Genomic DNA, 22187 nt, shown 5'->3' on the forward strand with positions numbered 1-22187 from the left:
GTCCTTTTTGATTGCCACCACCCCTCCGAACTTTGCCAGTCATGAGGACCATCAGCCTCTTGCCCACTCAGGGACCCAGAGTATTCCTGCTTACCACTCAAGGCTAGAGACACATCATTTCTGGGCAAGCATTTTAAAGACTTTAATCTCTATAAAGTTAGCCTTCCTCTCTGAGTTACAAAATGCTTCCTTTTATAGCAGATTACTGTGGAGCAAGTCTACAGTCCCTTTTACTCAGACATCTGAAGCTGGAGGATCATTTAAGCCCAAGGATTAAAGAGCAGCCTGGAAATGTAGTGAGAAAGAAGGAAAGAAGGAAGGAAGGAAGGGAGGGAGGGAGAGAGGGAGGGAGGAAAGAGAGAGAGAAAGAAAGAAAGAAAGAAAGAAAGAAAGAAAGAAAGAAAGAAAGAAAGAAAGAAAGAAAGGGAGAGAAGATTCTTTTGTAAAGACTCTTTCATGAACCTCACCTTGAGATTCAGGCATTATTACCAAGCTGTCATGGAGACACACACATGGGCCCCCTAGACATATTCCAATCTGAGGTAAAGAGTAGCAGGGAAAGGGTGGCATAGTACAGCTGGGACAGAAAAGCCTGGAGAGAGAAAGTGCTAAGGAGACTAGAGATGGTGGACAAAGTATCCAAAGAAGATGGATAGAAATAAGAAAGCCCTGTGAGGCTAATCTTAGTATCCAGACACTGAGGATTCCTATTTTTAGATTCTCCTCTTCTCTGTCATTATGAGTAATAGATGTTCTATTCTCTTCGTGCTGTTGGTTCCACAAAATCCAAGTGGTTTTTTTTTTTTTTTTGGTACTGGAGATCGAACTCGGGACCTTGCACAAGGGAGGCAGGCGGCGGTACCACTGAGCTAAATCCCCGGTCCCCAAGTGTTTTTATAGCAAACATCCCGTCCTAGGGGACCTAGAGAAGTGACAGGCCAAGTCTATGTTTGGAATGCCAACTAGATTGGTGGGCTCCATCCAGGAAGGCATAGGAGAATGTTAAGTCCTGGCAGCATAGTGGATAAAGCAGAAGTTACCCACTGGTTCTGTGATTTTTTTCCTAGCAGCAGTGGTGCCCACAGCTCCTCCTATGTCTGTTTACTGCCATGTCCTCTACGGAGGATGTGGAGAAATCAGGTGGGCTGGCATGGAGAGACATATTGCCTGGTTGGTGCAAACTGGGCCTATGGGTATGCTGCCATCACCACCCCAGCAAAGGCGAGAAAAAAGAAGCCAGCATTCTCATAGTCTCTCAAGAGACTTCAAGGTATAACAGTATCTAATCAATGCCTGTGTTGTCCTATCTCTAAAATTTACCACTTGAACAATGGTGATAAGACCCTGCAATTGATTGCTGGCTAAGACATTCTCTTGAGACTGTGAACACTGGAAGGATTAAGAGAGCTAAAGCCTCTTCTTCAGTGACTTCCACTGCCCACTACTGAATACAGAACTTGAGCCCTTCTGTCTGGGCCTTTCTCAGACTGGTCCACCCTTCCATGCCAACTGGCTATGGGCTATGAGCATCCAAAACTGGTGTTTCCAAGGATAGGCTGCTTTGAATATCCAGGGGTTAGGCTGGCCTCAAAGAAGGCCTGATGTTCCCTTTGCTCAACCTTCTAAAATACCTTCCCATGGAGAAGAAACATCCGTCTACTCAGCAAGCCAAAGCAAAGTGACAGAGCGGCCTAGCTGGAGCCCAATGTACCTGACTTCAGTCACAGCCAGCAACCATCAGCACAAACCAGGAGGTCTAGGCTTCCGCAAACTCTAGAGGTGTGCAAAGACTGCATAACGTGCCTCACGCTTGTAGTCCTGGGAGGCAGAAAAAGAGCCCCAGGAATAACTTGCTCCTTAAAGTATGTATGGCTTACATGTTCATTTCTTCCCAGCCCTTTCTAGAGAAAGTGGCATTTTATGCTTAATAAAATGTTTTTCTGGAAAGGTTTTTGACTGAGACTCCATCTAGTCCAAGGTCAGTCTTCAAAACTCCCAGTTCCTTTGAAGTTATATTCCTACATGTTAAGACCTGGCCTTCTAAGGGCTCTGTCAGCAAAAGGAATCCTAGGGTGCAGTTTCTAACATCATGAAGCCTACAATAATGCCTCTAGTACTTGGGTCAAGAAACAGGCCATTCTCATGCCAGGTGTGGTGCCACATATCTGTAATCCTGGCACTTGGGAGGCTGAGGCAGGAGGATGGTCGTGAGTTCGAGGCCAACCTGGGCTACATAGTGAGTTCAGGGCCACCCTAAGCTACATAGTGAGACCTTGTTTCAAAAACAAAAAACAAAAAAAACCACAAAACAGGCTATTTCTTTATGAAATGGGGAGCCTCAGGGTGGAGTGTAGCTTAGCATATGACTTACCATAGAGTGACTTATCATGTGTTTTATGTGTAAGGCCCTGTATTTAATAACAAGCGCTGCAAAAAATGAGATCTATTGTGTGTATATGTGTATGTGTGTTTAGAAAAGAGTAACATAACTGAGATCTATCAGTATGCCCACTCATCTGTCTACTCATAAAATACATAATAACTGACCATCTGCTACTTACAGCCACTGCACTAGTTGCTGGGGTATATTGGTGAATGAGATAGTCAAATCCCCCCTTGCCAAAGCACACAGCAAATAAAAGATGAGATTTAAAAATACAATATCCATGTATGGAGTTCAGCAGTTGAGTGCCTATGATGGGCAATACCCCGCATTCGATCTGTAGCACCACAATAATTTAAACAGTCAGGTTATGATAACCTATGACAACCCAGGTTATGATAACACTTTTTTTTTTGGTACCAGGGATTGAACTCAAGTCATTGCACTTGCGCAGCAGGCGGTGAAACCACTGAGCTAAATCCCCGGCCCGTATGATAACATTTTGAGAATGGAGTGATGAGGGTTGCCATGTTCACAAGGGAGTTAGGAAGGCTTCTTTGATGAGGGGACACTTCAGCCGCAATGAGAGCGAGGGAATCATGTATCAGAAGGGAAAGCATTCCAGAAGACCATCCATGAGTAAAGGGCCTGAGAGAGACCTAGGCATATTGATACAAATCTGTAAAACAAATATTCAGAAGTTTGAGGCAGGAGGACCACAAATTCAAGTTCAGCCTCAGCTACATTCCCACTGTCTAAAAAATGAGACCCTGAGCCCTGAGGCGGGTGTGCTTGTACACACGTCTCTGTTCCCAACACTCTGTGAGACTGAGGAAAGAGGATCGCAACTTCAAGATGAACAAGGGCAAATGAGCAACTTAGTGAGGCTCTGGCTTAAAAAGGACTGGCAATATAGCTAAGTTTAAAGGTCCTCAGATCAGGTAACAGTACCCCCCCCCAATAAATAAATAAAAGGCCCTATAGTAGAATTGAAGCTGACCTGCACAAAGAACAGTGTGGCCAGGGAGTAAAATAGAGAACAATGAAAGATGCAGTTGGAGAGGTAGGTGTGGACCTTATCAGTCATGATGAGGAATATGTATCTTGTTTCAGGTGTGAGAGGAGGCTGTGACAGGAATATAAGGAGGGTAGGAAAAAATCTGATGTGGATGCTAAAAAGATCACCCTAGCTGCTCCGAACCATGGGAGTGAGGTACTGGTTGTTACAAGGAGAATGTCCTAGAACTCAGAAGGCTGAGGCAGGAGGATGGCCATGAGTTCCAGGCCAGCATTCAAGGACAGCCTGAACTACATAGCAAGAAAAACTACAGCAGCGTAGAAAAAGAACCAGCATAGCCAGCCACACAGCCGCTAGCCCTAGTGAGTCATCCCGCCCTGGGGAAAGTGGACTTGTTCTAAGGGACTACAAAGGCAAGACTGTTGATTTTCCCCTGGCACGCATACCTATAAGGTCAGGAATGATCTTGTGACATAAGATTTTTCTTAACCTGGGTTAGGAGAAGGAAGCATAGGGCCTGTGGCTCTCAATGTGTCCCTGGTGAGAGTCTCAATTAACCCACCCCAGCTCCTCTCTGATATTGGGTGTGACCAGAGCAGATTTGTGATTATGAGAGGGCTCGGGGTGGCAATCACTCAAACATGAGAAAAATAGGTTCACCTGGAGCTACTAGGAATAAGAGATTTCCAGCACCAATACCAGTACAAGTGAGTTTCTAGGATGAGGGCCTGGGCATCTTTATTTTTCTTTTCTTTTCTTTTTTTTTTTTGGTACTGGGGATTGAACTCGGGTCCTTGTACTTGCTAGGCAGGCAGCAAAACCACTGAGCTAAACCCCCAGCCCTCTTTTTCTTTTTTGAGACAGGCTCTCACTATGTAGTTGAGGCTGGGCTTAAACTCACTATGTAGCCCAGGCTGGCCTCGAACTTGGCAGCCCTTCTGCCTCAGCCTCCTGGTGCTGGAATTACAGGTGTGTGCCACCACACCTAGCAGGGCATCTTTATTTTTAGAAGCTTCCAGTAGTCACCACACTGGTGCATGTGTATAGTCTCAGCAACTTGGGACATGGAGGGAAGACTACTCGAGCCCATGAGTTGAAGGCCATCCCAGGGTACATATTGAGACCTTGTCTATAAATGAATGAATCAGTCTTTCAGTGAATATATGTTTCCCACAAACACCAGTTTACAGGAGAAAAAAAAAAGAATAGACAAACATGTAAAATGTCACCATGGAATATGTAACAGTTGACTATGGTGTCAACTTGAATGAGAAATCTTAGCTGATTGGTTCAGCACAGTTCTGGGTGTGTCTAGATGATTGACTTATTGAAGAAGGAAGACCCACCCAGCGTGTGGGTAGTACCAACAAATAGGCTTGCAGCCTGGATGGAACAAAAAGGGAAAGAAGAAGGAAGTCTCTCTTTTGCGTCTTCAAGAGCTCCAGTCTTCACCATCACCTTTGCATGTCTGTCTCCAAGATTCCAGCACTGATTCTCCAGCCTTTTAACACAGACTCTCCGGCTTCCGGATATGAACTCTCATCAAACTCTTCAGGTCTTTGACCTTTGAGTGGATCATCCGGCTCTCCAGCAGCCAGACTGCCTTTTTGCATTCTTCCACACCTGACGCTACAGGCAGCTACTGTAAGCCTACCTTGAAAATCCTTATATATCATTTACCACATATATATAATTGTTTATATTAAATCTGTTCCTCTAGTGAACCCTAACTGACACAGAATGCAATCAACAAACTCAAGAATATGGAAAACTCACCTGTGTGTGCTGGTTCAACCATGTACTCAGAAGGCTGAAGCAAAAGGATTTCAAGATAGAGGCCAGCCTGGACTCCAGGGAGAAACACTGTCTCAAAAAAAACAAAACCGAAAAAAAAACAAAAGAAAAGAAGGTAAAACAATTAAAACATCTCAGAGGCAACCTGATGCTCATCTAGATTGGCATCAGTGAGCGCTCAGATGCCCAGCTTCATAGGGTATGCTTGCTTGTGGGAGCCAAGGAGGGAGGCTGTCTGCACACAAACCAAATGCTGGGAGGGCTCTGAGATGCACTGTGCCTGTGAACAGGTGTTGTCACCTGAGATGAGCCGGAGACGTATCTCTGTAGCCTACCTTTCTGTATATTTCTACCAGCAAGTGTGATCAATGGAGGCTTGTCCTGGCAACTCACTAAAAACCCCAGCAATGTGCCACGACCCAGGGGTGACCAGCAAAAGATGTCTAGACAAATAGATGAGGAGAGATATTGGCTGCAAGTGGTGGGATTCAAGTCATCTCTATGTACCTTGGCCAGGAGGGCATCAATGTGTTCCTTTGCCTATCCTGGAGCTCAGTTTTCTAACCTGAAAGTGAGGTTGGTAAAAAAAAAAAACTTTCCCCTGTGCACATAATAGAATGGGTGATCACACGTTAAACTGGTAGCACAGTTCTGGGCCTAACTGCTCACGTAGTCAGGGTTACCACGTGCCCTTGTGGCTGGAAGGATGAGGTAATCGGCGCCTTCTGAGTATTAAGGGCACTCATTCTTCAAATAATGTCATTTTTGTGCTTACTGTGTGCTGAGGTGTGGTGCTACTTGTCACAATAGACTTAGGGGGGCCTCATGGAGTTCACATCCCAGCTAGGCAGTGAGAAACCACCACAGATTTCTTGAAGAGGAAGAAAAGGAGGAAAGGTTGCACCAAACATGACTTATAGAGAGCAGAGAGGCTATCCCATGTCCCTGTTTGTAAAGAAGGTAAGTTGCCAGGGAAGGTTTGGATAAAGCAGTTTCCATGAACTGTCATTCTCCAGGCAACTTATAATCACAGTTCAGAAGAGGATATCACAGTCCCAGCAACATCCTTGGCCATCTTTTTGGAAATAGCTTCTGCATCATAGGCCTCTCTAGTTTTCTCTCCACCTCCAATTGCACTATCTTGTGGGTACAAGAGAAAGCCAGACACAGATGGCCCATGTGTAATCCCAGAACACTGGGAGGCTGAGTTAGGAGTATTACAAATTCGAGCCCAGCAGAGGCAACTTAGCAACTAGACAACAGGCTAGAATATATTCTGGATGAACCTAAAATCTAAAATGTAAGCCTTATGGAACAAGGGCTACCTTTAAGATGGGAAGAGATCTTCCAGTGCTTACAGAAGAGCTCTCTGGGCCTGGTCAACACACATGTGGAACTGGTGGTCAATTATGATTTGCTCCTCACCCTGCAAGATGATATCTCAGAGCAGGGATGGCCAGACATGCACAGAAAAAGGTGTCAGACACCAACAACAAAGTTGTGACCCATCCATGGGATGTGAGCCTAGTGGTTCAGAAGATTTAGCTGGCAGTTTGTTGAAGAAGAAAATTTTCAGGACTAGTGTCCTCTGTGAAGGAGCCTGTGCCACAGAAATCCTGATTGTGGCTGTTTTAAATGTGGTGCTAAAACAGGGTTCTTTCTCAGGGTCCTGGGTGTGTGAGCCACAGAGCCAAAGAGGCATTTGCCTGCCCTGTCACTGCCCTGAGGTCCTGGTGAGCTGTTTCCAACTTTGAATGAGAGGTTCTGGGCCAGCATTTGAGAGGCTGGTGTTATACAGCTGGGACTGAAAAGCCTAAAGAGAGCTAAATTCCTATTGTGACTGGAGATCTGAGGAAAAAGCATCCTAGGATTGCATTGGTATAAAAAGACCCACTGGGCCTGATCTTGATAGCCAGAGATGGAGGATATCCCATTTTCAATTATTTTCAGGATTTCCTGTTCTCTGTGGGAATAGGGAAAAGATGTTATAGTCTCTTGCTGGTGTTGCTTCCACAAAAGCCAAGTGCTTTTACAGCAAACATTCTCTTCCTGGGGAAACTATAGAAGGGACAGACCAAGTCTTTGGGTTGCCAAGTAGATTAGCAGGCTTCAGCCAGGAAGACACATGAAAGGGAGATGTTAGCAGCATACTGTTATAGGAGAAGTAGTGATCATTTCTGGTTTTTTTCTAGGAGCACAGCAACCCATGGCTCCTCCTACACCTATTTACTACCATGTCCTCTACCGAAGATGTGGAGAAACCCAGGTGAGCTGGCATGGAGAGACATATTGCCTGGTTGGTGGCTACCGGAACTATGGGGATGCTCCCATTGCCACCCCAGTAAAGGTCGAAGAAGAGAAGCCAGAATCCAGGTGGCCCTATGGGAATCCTTCCACTGCTACCCCAGTAAAGGCCAAGGCCGAGAAGCCCGTATCCATACAGGTTCTCAAAAGACCTCTATTTATGGAAGAATATAACCAACAGCTAGGGTGCCCTAGCACCAAAATTCGCCAGTTGAACAATGGTGACAAGACTGAAGAATGGCTGAGCGATTCTTTTGAGAAGATGGACATTGGAGAAGAGAGCTAATGCCTCTTACTCAGTGACCTCTACTGCTTTCTTCTGGAGATAGAAACTGGCAATTCTGCCTGATCCCAACTCTGGCAGGATCTCCCTTCCCTATCAACAACTGTAGGAAAGAACCAGAAACTGTGGTTGAAAGGAAGAGCTGCTTTGAACAACCAGGGCTTAACCGGCTTGAAGAAGGACTAACGCTCCTCCTCTCATCCCTCCAAAGTTCCTACAGAAGGAACCATGAGTGTACTCTGCAAGCCAAGGAGGAGTCAAGTGCAAAGCATCCTCACTGAGGGCTAATATACCAGCTGGACTCCTGACCTCAATCATTGCCAGCAACCAACAGCAAAGTGAGGATGATTTAGGATTCCTGAAGTCAGCAGGGGCTACACAAGGAGCCTCATGCCTGTGCTCTCAGGAACAACCCCCTGAAGCTTTTACTTCCTTTCTTCCTAGCACTTAATGTCTTCTGAGGGCTTCCTACTATTGAATAAAATGATTTTCTTTAACAGTTTTTGTCTGGAAATCAATTTGTCCAAGGCCACTCACAAACTTCCAGCTCCCTTCAAGTACATTCACACACAGAAATGTGTTTTTCAAAGGTCTTCTGCATCCAGCAGATTCTTTTTCTTTTTCTTTTTCTTTTTGGTACCAGGGATCAAACTCAGGTCCTTGTGCTTGCGCAGCAGGTGGTGAAACCACTGAGCTAAATCCTCGGCCTGGTGATAGTAGTTTCTAATAGTGAGTCCCCTCCAGTGATGCCTAGAAAACCTGGACCAAGTTCCAGGCCAGTTCTTTAAGAAACAGAGAGCATCATGCTGGAGGTGTAGCTCAGTGGTAGAGCATGTATTTACCATCAATGAGGTCCTGTATTCAATGCCCAGCATCAAAAACAAAGAAAGAAGGAAGGATGGAAGAAAAGAAACAAAGAAAGAAAGAAAGAAAGCCTGTTGAGTGCTTCAGTGTGTGTGTGTGTGTGTGTGTGTGTGTGTGTGTGTGTGTGTGTGTTAGGAAAAGTGGAGCAGAGCTGAGAAAGTGTTGGACCATCTATCAGTTTATGCATCCATCTGTCCACTCGTTCAACAAGTACTTTGAGCAATGGTTTCAAATCAGACATTGTGCTATTTGATTGGGAGATATGGTGACTGAAACAGTCAAGGTATTTCTTGTCACAGCACTAAGTGTTATGGGGTTCTGGGGTTCTGGGATCTCCTTCTAGAGACTCATTCTAAATTCTTCTTGTCCTGAACAAAGAATTGGACAAAATAAGAACAAAAGGTAGTGAGGTTTTACATTTATTAAAGGCAGCCATCTTTTGTATCTCCCACTCCTCAGGCTGAGGTCAGGTCTAGGCTGTCCTATCAAAATCCTGCTTCAATTCTCATGAGAATTGAAAATAGCACTTTCTGATTGGAACTGTTGCCAGGTGCAATAGCACACACCTGTAATCCCAGCACTTGGGAGGCTGAGGCAGGAGGATCACTGACAGTTCAAGGCCAGTCTGTGCTACATAGTGAGTTCAAGTCCAGCCTGAAATATATAGTGAGAATGTCTCAAACAAACAAACAAACAAATCTGATTGGAACTGTTTTTCTGCACATGTCCTGGGATGCCCACTTGCTCCACTGGTTTACTACACCCTAATCTCCTGGCTCATGTTCCCCTGAGAGACATAAATCCTGATAATTCTTTATGGGCTGCAGAGGGTGTGGTGGTCTCTGTCTTCACATATCTAGTTTCAGCTGAAAATGGCTGTAGCCTCTAACTACTGGGGATTAGGTGCTCTCCAACTACCTTGGAATGTTGTGGCTTTCTGGCTGGAGTAAAGAAAAAAAAAAAACAAAAACCCAGAGTAGTACTAGAGTCTTGGTTTTTGAAGAGGAGACTCAGACTTTCCAGAGATTCACAGGAGTAGCTTTCATTTTTGGATATTCTTTTTTCTTCAAATGGTTCAAGTGGGGCTGGCTTTCTCCCATGACATCTAGTGTCACCCAGAGCTCCTTGCAGGAGATAAAAGTCACCACAGACAGGGCACTGCAGTTTGTCCCTTTTGTCCTCTTTTGAGAGCAGAAGATGAGGCTGGCTGGGAGAAGGAACATTCAATCCTCCATGCCATAAGTCAGGCACCTTGGCCACCTGGAGCAGTGCCCAGGTGGTAGCTTAGTATAGTCATGATGTGCCCAGCATCTGGTTTTCTCGAAGCCTTGATTGGTCCTGGGTTTTCCCTTGGATAGCCTGAGTATCCTTAAAGCATTGCCAATTGAGACAGACATAGTTTTGGCCTGTCTTTTTTCATGGCCTTTCTCCTTTCATCTTCATCTAGATCCTGATTGTTGAACATAGAAAAGGCCATGTCCAGCAATTGGGTCATAGGATTCTGGGGACCCATCTGTAAACCTACCAGGATCTTTTGAAAATACTGGGTGTCTCTGGGGTGCTAGGAAACATGTGGGAGAGACTCATATCTCCCTGAAAGACAGGTGGACATCTGGGGCCAGGATCATCAACAGTATCAATTTTGTTTTCTTTGGACCTCTCTTTAAATACCATGGTTTCTGGGGCTTTCCAGAGATAAAGAGCCATAAAAGCCTAACCATAAGGAACTTCACACCACTTTCCTTCCCTTTTGCAAAAAGATCTAACTGAAGAATAGTAACTGCCATTTTGTGCCCATCTCTCACCATTTCCTAGTTTATCCTAATGGTGAGATCACTGGGATCTGTTGGATGTTTCCCACAGTATGTCCTGGGGCCCACTTAACCCATAGAGAGAAGGGTGGCCCCCTGGGGGGCTCCCTTAGCCACTTGAGAAACAGTAAACTCCTAAGAAATCAGGGTGGAGCTGCCCCTCAAGGGGCTCCCGTAACCAAATTCAGTATTGTAGGTGGATACAAAGTTAACATTCAAAAATCAATAACCTTCCTGTACAAATAACAAACTCACTGAAAGAGAAATTAAAGAAACAACAACACTTTTCACAACAGCATCCAAAAAAAAAGAAATACCTAGGAATCAATCTAACGAAGGAGGTAAAAGACCTTACATTGAAAGCTAGAGTACACTGAAAAAGGAGATCGAAGAGGTTATCAGAAAATGGAAAGATTGCCCTTGTTCTTGGATAGGGAAAACTAATAAAGTGAAAATGGCCATACTTCCAAAATTGTTATACTGATTTAATGCAATGCCGATCAAAATTCCAACAGCATACCTCACAGAATTGGAGAAAACAATCCTAAAATTCATTTGGAACCAAAAGAGATCTAGAATAGTGTCAGATCCCTGCCCAGGCAGAAGAGAAAAACTTCCCAGGCAATGCAGTTACACATCCTGCAAGGCGCAAAGGATAACAGGAAGCCAAGGCCTGGGTTTGAGATAAGCAGCCTGACCCATGCATCAACACCTGCAGATCCAGACACCCCTGGAGATCACCAGACTTCCTCTTCCCCAGAACAAAAGACTTCCTCCACTCCAAGACAAAATTTTCCAATCCTCCTGGCACTACCTCTCCCCTACCCAAACTCCCCTATAAAGTTTCTCCTTGCCCGAGCCTCCAGGGTCAACAGCTTTGTCACCTTTCACTAACCTGCACCCAGGCTGGAAATAAAATCTCACTTGTTGCTTCATTTTTGCCTGCTCTGGTGGTCTTGATCATGCTCGGTTTACCCTAATAGCAAAGGCAATTCTAGGCAACAAAGGCAAGGAAGGGAGCATCACAATCCCTGACTTGAAATTATACTACAAAGCTACTGTGATAAAAACAGCATGGCAAAAAAACCAGACCCCCCAAGGATCACGGAACAGATTAGAAGATGCAGAAACAGCTCCAGACATACTCAGCCACCTTATCTTTGACAAAGGAGCTAAACACCTTCACTGGAAGAAAGCCTCTTTAATAAATGGTGCTGGAAAAACTGGCTTTCAACTTGCTGAAGAAGCAGTAAATTCCTGAGATCAGGGTAGAGCCCCCCAGGGGCTCCCTTAGAAACAGTAAACTCCTATGAGATCAAAGTAGAGCCCTCCAGGGGCTGCCTGGGATCAAAGAAGAATCCCCTCTCCAGGGCCTCCCTTTGCAGTCTGAGAAAAACATCCTTTACATTTATCCCAGTAAAAATTTTAATACTTTGTTAAGGCAGTGGAAGAACTTGGGGTTCCAAGTGAAACTTCCCCAGAATAACTCTCAAAGAGAGTCCGAGTCAAGTTTATTGAGCTGTGTCTTTTATAGATAGGGTCGGAAGGGTTAATGCGATGGGCTTTGGTGGGATGAGATGAAGGGGAGTGTGAGATTGGGAAGTGAGAATAGCTGAGTACCTGGCCATAGCAATCGCTAATGTTGGTTGTGGGTGTGCTGTGACCTGGCAGGTGGGTGGGCGTGCCACGTTCTAGCAGAGTAGGCATTGTTCCCCAGGCTCAGGCAGCTGGGAACAGCCATTTCAGGAACAGGGATGCCTGGGGGAGGAGGCAGACAAGGGTCAGACCTATCATTACTCAGGTTTTAAGGATAGTAAAGAAAAACAAGGTAAGAGACCAGGTATGGGGGTGTGAGTTTTTGTCCTCACGGAGCTGTTTCAAGCTGGGGGGGGGCGGTTTAAGGGGGCCAAAGTTAGGGGACCAATAGGGGGTACTAGTGAGAAACAGGGCAGAGGAGGAGTATTAAAACAATAGGCCCAAGAAGGTATATATACCAGGAGCTCCAGGAAGTGGTCATACAGCCAGGAAGGGTCTGGAATGAGGCTTGATTTTTTAGGGTGGTGGCTTGATCACACAGCCTTTTGATGCCATCCTCTAAGAGTCTGGACATGTTGGTGAAGAAATAGCAGGTTTTCTGGAGAAAGGCAAGCAGCAAGGAAGTCTAGGCCTCGGCAGATGGGGTCACAACAGCAGCCAGTGAGTTGATTTGGCCTTGGCGGCTAGTGAGTTTAATAGAGATCTACCTGCTTAGAGAGGGTAGGGAAATAGTGAAGGAAGAGGGGAGTTCAGTCAGGCAAGGCTGACAGCCTGGTGGTCAAGGTGGGAGGAATGTTAAGTTTTGGGAATGGCCTGAGCAGGAGGTTTTGTGTGCAGCACAGCAGGACATTTTATTTGTTTTTGGTGAGGAACTGAAGTTATCAGCATGGGCAGCCATGGGGGGGGGGGGTGTGTGTGCTGAAACTGGCAAGCCCCTTTCGATTTAGAGGTACTGTTGTTAGGGAGTTAATTCTGGTCTTGAAGGTGGGAGAGTTTGATTTGTTTGAGACTTTTGGCTACCTGCTCAGAGAAAGCTAAGAAACTTAAATAGCAGCATTTAGTCTGGCTGGCCTGGTGCTAACAGCAGTGCCTATTTTGATTCCTGTCAGGAGGGGAACTAACTGAACAGCCCAAGGAAATAATTGTTATGGGTAACATGCTGGCTGGATTAATAGGAAGTGGAGGCACAAAGTGAAGCTGATCTGGGTTGGAGTGAACTTCATGAAGGTGTCCTGGAGAAAAGGTGAGGTTGGGGGAAAGGACATTAATACTTGTACAAGGAATATGAGAGCTGTGAGAATGACAGGTAGCTTTCTGGGAGAAACCTGTGGAGAGGAGGCACAGAGCAGCCTGATATTCTTGGTTTTTAAGGTAATAATAAAAAGTGGAGGTCCGGGGGTTTAGCTCAGTGGTTCCACCACCTGCCTCAGAAACGCAAGGTCCCGAGTTCGATCCCTGGTACCAAAAGAAAAATAAGTGGAAAGGGCAGCAGGGTTTTGAGCAGGACCTGTTGGCTGGTATGAAAACAGATTGTGAAGGCTGGAGAAGAAGAGAGTCAGTGTGTCCTCATAGGAGGGCTCCAATGGCCTGAAGTGACTGGGAATAATAATCCAGGCCAGGGAATAAGTGGGAGAATGGAGCCCAGAAGAAAGGGGCAACCTAAAAAAGACAGGTCTGTGCTTTGCTTTGGCAGGGCTCATATATGGAGGAGAGCCAGGGATAATCAGTCTGGTCAGGGACAGTGGAGTTTAATGGCTGAGGTTTGGGAATAAGGGAAGAAGTAGAGCACAGTGACTGGGATATTCTGGAGTTTGGGTGAGAGTAGTGTATTTGGCTATTTTGTCAGATAGATGGCTTTTGGGGTATAAGCCTTGATGGGATAGGCAGTGGACAGCCACCTTTAGTGGCAGAGTGGCTGTCTCTATGAGTTTTTATGTGGCCTCAGTTAGTGATGGGGATTCTGTGTAGTGAAAAAGCCAGGAAGAAGCCAGAATAAGTGTTTGGATTAGGGCTGTGAGGGGCGGTTTTGGGGAGGAATAACTGGGTTTTGATTATGTGTCTGGAGTCAGAGCACCTGGTGCCTACTAGGGGTTTGGAAAGAGTTTTTATCTGTGAACCAGGTATAGGCTGAATGATATCCTGGGGGTGGGGGGCATGAAGGTATGGGGTTTTTTGGAGGCAATAGGGAGGGTTGTAGCCATGAGGCTGAAGTTAGGAAAACAGAGGCAAGTGAGGCTGAGGAACAAGAGCAGTTTTTATTTGTTTGTGGGGAGGGGAATTGATTGGATGAGAACTTTGTGATCGGTCATGATGGTCTGCAAGGTGGAGGTAAAGTGGAGCCCAGGTTCTGAACAGTAGTCTGGACTAACTGTGCCTTGAAAGGTGAGGTGCAGTATCCACAGGAGGAGAGAAAAGAAAGAAGAACAGAGGTATCTGAGTGACAGTCTTGGGGAAAGAGACTGCAGATTAAGATATTGTCAACATATTGGAGCAGTTGATTGTTGAGCGGTGGAGTCTGGTTGAGATCATGACTGAGAGCCTGGGCAAATAAGTGGGGACTGTGCCTAAACCCTTGAAGGAAGACTGTCCAGGTGAGCTGAGTGGCACAACCTGAGGTGGAGTCAGTCTAAAATCTTCAGGATTGGGGTGGAGGTCAGGGATTGGAGGAAGGAGTGAGGAGGAGGGTAGAACATGTGGAGAGGGAAGGAGGATTTTGGAAGATGACTGTTATCGGGAGCTTCAGAAGGAGGTCCAATTTCAGGAAGGGATTGGGGTCCTGGAGAATCATCAGGAATAATTGAGAGACTATATGATGTTGTATGGAGTGTTGTGTAGGGATGAAGAGTCTGGCCATCAACTCCCACTACCAATACTGAAGATTTATCTGTAGGTCTTAAGAATGTTGACAAGAAGGAATAAGTGAGCCTTGGGTGAGGAGAAATGAGATAGACTTATTCTTGACCAGAAGAGTTACTCTAGCCTCTTGTGTCACCACACATGTGCTGGTTTTCCCAATCTCTGTGACCAGGCTTGTAGCTCCGTCTGGAGTCCTGTCTAGGAACAGCAACTGTCCTGGGGTCTTTGTGATTATTTTGGGTGTGGGCTTCATTGGCTTCCTGAGTGGCTATCATCTAAACTAGTTCCTCACTGGGGAGGAGAGGAGTGGTGAGAATAATATGAATATGAGGGGTTTTATGAGAAAGAACTGACGCAACCTTTTAGTTGGAAGAGATTGGAGAGAATGGGATGTTGACGTGGGTAGGGCTGTTAGTATCTGCCCCTCTAGCAAAGGGAATAGCCCAGAAGGGTTTGGGGCCAGGAGGCTCAGTGAACTCAGCAGGGGTGGTCTGTCAGGAGGAAGAACTGGGTCACAGGCAGTGAGGGAGGGGTTGAGGGGTGTGGAGTGGGAGGTATGTTTGCAAGATCAAAATTTTTGTGTGAGGAAAAGTCTGGGGCCGAGGCTGGCATGGGGTTGGGTTGGGGGTGGGGCAACCCATCATCAGGTACAGGGTAGACTAGAATGAATAGAGGCAGAGACAAGAGTGAAGAGGTCCACAGGGTTCCATTTGTCTGAACTCTGGAGAAAGTGGTCAAGGTCAGAGGATCTGAAAATTGAACAAACCATATTTTGGCCAAAGAGACCCAACCACGTTACAGAAAAGGATGAGGCATTTTGACTTAAGATTGATGAGAGAGGCTACTGAGAGGAGCCAGGGACGTGTCTTTAGGAGGTATCTTTAGGAGGGGGAGAGGCAGTTCTTCCCATGGTGGGTCAGGGCCAAGAGTGTCCATTGGGAAGGAGGGCAACTGGGATCAAAAGGAGCATCCTCCGAGATGAAGACTGAAAGCTGGGACAAAAGATAGAATAACATGTGTCCAGGTAGATCTGTTGTGTCTGGGCCACAGCCAGAGATCAGACCTAATTAGGAGTTGGACAACTGACCAGATGGACAGAAACCCTCGACCACTCCCTGGGAGGAATTACCCCACAGTCTTGAACAGCAGGATTTAGGTGGAGGAGATGTTGGAAAGGGGTCTCAGGTGAGCTGGAGGCAATGAGGCCACTGGTTCTTATCCCCCAGAAGATATTGAGGTGGGGGAGCCGCATGCCAGAGAGGAGGCTCTAGACTGCCACTTCCCAGGTTTTTGGCACCAGGTGTTGGGTACAGTGGTACCTCGGTTCATGAAGTTGATTCTTCCTGTGATTCTGGTTGCAAACCAAGTTGGATGAGAACTGCATCAAATTCAATGGTTAGGTTCATTGTTGACCTTATGGCGAAATTTGATTCAGTTCTCATCCAGTTTGGTTTGGAACCAGAATCATGGAGATAACTGAGTTTGTGAACCGAGGTACCACTGTAAATGGTGACAACCCCATAAAAGAACAGCACCAACCCAAACTTGGGATTCTGAGAGAGACTTCCCCAGAATAACACCAAAGGAGAGTCTGAGTCAAATTTATTGAGCTAGGTCTCTTGTGGATAGTGTTGGGGTGTCAGTGGGATGGGCTTAGGTGGGGAGAGGTGAAGGGGGATGTTGAGACTGAGGAACAAAAATAGCTGAGTACATGACCATAGCAATGGATAATGTTCTATTGTGAGTGCACTGTGACCTAGCAGGTGAGGCAGGTGTGCCATGTCCTGGCAGTGGAGGCATTGTTTCCCAGGCTTAGGCAGCTGGGAACAGCCATTCAAGAAACTAGGGCAGATGGGGGGGCTAGATGGGGGTCAGACCTGTCACATACGTTTCTAAATTACATGAATTTCTATTAGGAAAAAAACAGGAAAAAGATCTAACCTGATTCAGAAGAGAAGCAGGGAGGAGGCCCATATGTTTCCTAAAAGTGAAGGCTTTAACACTTATATATAAGGATGTGATTTCCTGGTGTCCATGAGGTCAGTTGAAAAAAAGAAAATGACAAACAAACATGGCAGATATATGTGACTGGCTGACATGATAAACCAAAATGGTCACCAAACATGGCAGAACTATGTGATAACCAACAGGATGAAATCAAAATGGATGCCAAACATGGCAAAAAATAGACTGGGATGAAATAAAGCCCTGAGAAAGTGGCTCACTAAGGACATCCAGAGATAAAAGGCCATCTAGGGAAAAGTGCAGATAAGACTTTGAACATAAAAGGGGGTAAACTGGGCCAGGTGGCTACTCAAGCAGGAAACCAAGTTAGTAGTAGCTATTTTTCCCAAAAGAGTGAGAAAGCTGAGCAAAGTGTAGGGACTGTCAAGAGCCATTCTATATAATTTTGAGGGGAAATCTTTTCATAATTAAATTATGATTAGGGCTGTTTGGAGCCCAGTCTTCTTGCCTGCGAGCTGGCTATGATATGCGGAAACATAACTCTGTGTACCTCCAGTCACAAGCTGAGGCCTCAATGGTCCCGTGATTCTGTGATGCTCAAGGGCAAGATTACATCAGCTGAAGACATCCTGGTTCTTTGAGAATGGAGTAGTAATTAAAAAAAAAGAAAGAGAGAAAGGTTTCACCTGGGGGAAGGACAAATTCCTTATTAGCCTGCTATCTCCTCTCACCTACTATTGTAAGAATGCTTTGCCCATCTTACTGTCCTCATCAACATAAGACCCTCATAAACATTAGATCCTCATCAACCTAGGATCCTCATCAACATAGGATTACCACCACCCTCTGAGTCACTCAATGTTCCCTCTGATTATTATATGCACCAAATAAATAATGGCTAGCTCAGAATGTCTTTGTCTTTGCCCACTCTGAGGCACTGACCTTCCAGCACCATTGTGTATTATGAAATTATGTCTCTATTGTCTTTCTTTCTTTAGCTGTCACCACCCCCCTTTCTAGGCAGATCAGAGGCTTGATCAGCCTGATAGGAACAGTTAGGGGGAGGTAGGCAGCATAGGGCGTGACCTGGGTGGCTAGCGTGATGCAGATAATACTTGCTTATTTAGCATATGATGTACTTGAGAAGGTTGCCCTTTGAGAGACCTTTGCTTGCATTTGCTATGTGTCCCTAGACCCCTTGAATGTTGGTTCACACCAGAAACAAAGCCTAAGACCCTGAATGGTAGTTATTTTTAGGAATCAGCTTACCCTTATAAATGTGGACAAGGAAAAAACACCAGGCTGAGAAGCTCAGCTTGGGCTTCTCCCTGTAAAAAGGCTTGCTGGCTGTTTGGCAGTCCCTGCTTTTGCAATGTTGTAATTAAATCTCTGCTTCATATTACTTTTGCTTTTTTGAGTTCCTCATTTTGCACCAGAGGGTTCTTCGGTTTCCAGTCACCCTCATTTCACCTCCTGCATTCTTGCTGGGGTAAAGGGACAGAACCAGGGAAGCTAAGGGTCTCCTAGCCTTCCAGACCCCCACCTAACACAACAAAAGTATCATGGAAAACAGAAATGTAAGGACAAAAAGCCTCATTAAACTCTAAATCACACACATGGAACCTGCATGGCTTCATTTGGGCCCAGTGGAGCCTAAAATAGTCCCTAAAATATACAACTGGGCTAGGGGGCGACACCCTGGCAACCCCCAATCAACTTGTACTCACACTGAATAACTGAAAACAGGAAAGAGAAGAAAGAAAAGGGGAGATAAACTTGAGGCGGACCAGTGGGAAAAACACAGAGCCCATGCCCTTCCCCTCCCCGACCCCACATGGTGGAAACTGTTCCCAGAGCCATGAGAAAACTTCCTGAGTTCCCCAGGTTCTATTTATTTTTACCATCCAGTCAGGTGAAGTTCCCAAAGAAAAGAACACGCATGGAGCAGATGTCACAAAAAAAGCAGGAACCAACTTTAATTTCCAGCATCAGGGCAGCATCAGAACATGAGAGTTGGAGCTATAGCTGCTGAGCTCAAGAGCTGCCTGTCTTTATCAGCTTTTCTGAGACACACTTCAACAAAAGAGCCGTGGGACCTTGCATAGCCATGTGGTCATGCGTGGTCATCCATGCTGATTTATTATTATTATAACAAAGTCTGTCATGCGCCTGTGCTAAATGACAGAGTTGGATCCTCAAGTGCCTTCTGACATCCTCAGATGCCTGGGCTTTGACACATCTCACAGCAGCCTCCTATACCACCCTCTAGATCCTTGCTTCTCCCCAACAACCAACATCAGACCTCTGAAGGATGAAAGCTTATCCCGAGAGAGAAGGGATGAGAAGAATATTGGAGTTTTCCTAGGGCAGAGAGAGGGAAAGAAAAAAACCTTCTTGGCTGCAGATTTTAAAGAAAAAGAAACAAAACTCTTTCCAAACACCTTACCTCCTGGCTGGCTTTACCAAGATATGTTACTGGGTTCTATGGTTCTGGGGTCTCCTAGAAATTCATTCTAGGTTCTTCTTGTCCCGAAGAAAGAACTGGACAAAAAACCCACAAAGGGGCATGAGGTTTTACATTTATTAAAGGTAGAAAAAGAAACATGCCCTGCAGATCGAGTGTAAGCCAATTAAAAGTAGGAAAAGAAGTGCACTCTGCAGGGTGACAGCGGACACTATGAAAGAGAGAGAACAGTGACTAACAGCTTAATGACAGCTGATTTTTGTATCTCACTCCTTAGGCTGATGTCAGGTCTAGGTGGTCCTATCAAAATCCTGCCTGAATTCTCATGAGAAGAACTGAAGGTAGTACTTTCTGATTGGAACTGTTGTTCTACACATGTCCTGGCGTGCCCACTTGCTTGGTCAGTTTGCCACACCCTAAACTCCTGTCCCATAAATATCTAAAGGATGAGACAAAATATACAATATCAAGGTTTGGGGTTGTAACTCATTGGTACACTGCCTACAGTATAACACACCCTGGACTCAATTCATAGCTGCACCAATATAAAAAAATTCAGTTATTAAATTCAGCATCAAGAATACTAAAACAAACCTACAACGTGGGAAAAAAGTTTCAGCAACTGTACCTTAGACAAAGGACTACTATCTAGAATATATAAAGAACTGAAAAAAATCAGACCCCCCCAAATTCAAAGACCCAATTCAAAAATGGGCATCTGAAATGAACAGACATTTCTCAGACAAAGAAGCAAAAGCAGCAAACAAATACATGAAAAAATGTTCAACATCACGGGTTATTCGAGAGATGCAGATGAAAACTACACTGAGATTCCACCTCACTCCAGAAAGAATGGCTGCTATCATGAAATCATCTAATAACAAATCCTGGTGGGGGTGTGGGGAGAAAGGAACCTTTCTCCATTGTTGGTGGGAGTGTAGACTGGTGCAACCATTGTGGAAGTCAGTATGGAGATACCTCAAAGAACTGGGCTTAGAGGTCCCATTTGACCCAGCTATCCCCCTGCTGGGTATCTTCCCAAAAGAATTAAAAGAATCATACCACAGTGATATATGTGCACCCATGTTTATAGCTGCACAGTTTGTAATAATGAAAGCTTCAAAACAGCCCAAGTGCCCATCAACTGGAGACTGGATAAAGAAAATGTGTTTTTTTTAATAAAATGGAGTACTACTCAGCCATAAAGAACGAGAAACTAGAGACATTTACAGATAAATGGATGCATATTGAGGCCATCCTCTTAAGTGAAATAAATAGGACACATATGTGTAAATACCGAATAGTTTCTCTGGTGTGAGAAACTGAAAGTGTAAGGATACACACGGATGAAATGGCCTAACAACATATTTCTCGGATTGTGTTTCCATCGTGTGTCATATGACTGTATTGAAATTTAAATTAGGGAGAAGCTTGGCTTATGTGGAGTCTGCTAACTAATTGGAGTTTTTTTCCAGATCATTATTTGTTCAGTGTTGGTTTCGGGGATCTTTCTGAAACAAATCACACCCTCTGGTGTCTTGTTGGTGCTTGAGATGCTTTTTTCAGTTATATGGAAAAATGTTTAAGTGCTTTTCAGTTTTGTTTTGGTTGAGTTCTACTGTATTTGAATATTATTGTAGTTTTTTTCCCCTTGCATTGTTCTTCTTTGAATGGTTTTAATTTTTTGTATGTGTGTGTATTTGATAATAAAGTTATTAAAAAAAAAAAGAATACTAAAACAAGGCAGGGATTTAGCTCAGTGGTCTTGGCACCTGCCTTGAAAGCACAAGGTCCAGAGTTTGATCCCCAGTACCAAAAAAACAAAAAAAGAATACTAAAATGTTATGAGGAAAGACAATGAACCATGTTGGATAATAGAATCAGGGGAGGCTTCTTTGAAGAAGGGATATTTCAGCACAGATGGGAGTGAGGGCATTGTGTGAGCAGCTGGAGTAGAGCAATAAGAGAAAAATACAGATGGAAAGTCCCTGAGGTAGAGCCAGGCATAGTGGCTGTATTAACCACTGAGACACAATAATTGACACCTGCAATTAAAGGAGTAGAGGTTCATTTTGGTTCACAGTTTCAGTAGGGTCAATCCATGGTTGACAGGCTCCAACAGAAACAACATGGTAATAAAAGAACGGAGGAGGAAAGCTGCTTATAGCATGTTGGCTAAGAAATGAGAAAAAAAGGTCTTACCCAGTTACCTACTTCCTCCACCTACGCTTCAGCTTACAACAAAACTCTCAGCTATGAACTCAAAAGTAGATAAATCCACTGATGAATACAGCACCCTTATGATCCAACAAACTTCCAAAATTTTCAGAAATCAACACAAGACTTTACAGGAACATTTTAGACATATACCACAATAGTAGTGCATACATGTAATCCCAGCACTCACCAGGCTTACACAGGAAAATCACAAATTCTAGGACAGCCTACATTACATAACCAGAACCTCTGTCAAAAAATAAAAACTAAAAATTAAAAATAGAAACATAACAAAATTAAAAACCTCATGTATGCTGTCATAGGCCTGTAATCCAATCACTCTGGGATGCTGTGCCAGGAGGATCACAAGCTCAGACAACTAAGCAACTTTGTAAGACCATGTCTGAAAGGTAAAATTAAAACTGACTGAGGATTAGGCTCTGTGGGAAGGCCCTGGATTCAATCTCTATATAACAACAAAACCAAAAACGACTGTGAGGCTAGTCTGTCTTAGCACCTCCAGAAGGGCCAGCATGGTCAGGAAGGAAGACTAGAGAAGAATTAAAAATGTGATTTGAAAAAAAAATGTGATGAGAGGTAGGTGTGGCAGTTTTCAACTATGATGAGGAATATGGATCCCACTTTGGGTGTGAAAGAAAGTTACAGCAGGAATATGAACAGAATAGAGAAGA

At 44.8% G+C, this 22187-nt stretch overlaps 1 long non-coding RNA gene across 1 annotated transcript in view; it reads right to left on the minus strand.

Moving 5' to 3' along the window:
• Positions 1 to 22187, minus strand: part of LOC147830637 (uncharacterized) — an 82407-nt gene that overhangs the window by 13485 nt on the left and 46735 nt on the right. The window contains exon 8 of the long non-coding RNA XR_015448884.1: positions 5178 to 5264. This is a non-coding gene — a long non-coding RNA (uncharacterized LOC147830637). The remainder of the gene's footprint in view (positions 1 to 5177; positions 5265 to 22187) is intronic.

The sequence above is a fragment of the Heterocephalus glaber genome, unplaced genomic scaffold (genome assembly GCF_053883595.1).
Source record: "Heterocephalus glaber isolate CG9 unplaced genomic scaffold, H.glaber_assembly_v1.0 deba00000071, whole genome shotgun sequence".
Classification (NCBI taxonomy): domain Eukaryota; kingdom Metazoa; phylum Chordata; class Mammalia; order Rodentia; family Bathyergidae; genus Heterocephalus; species Heterocephalus glaber.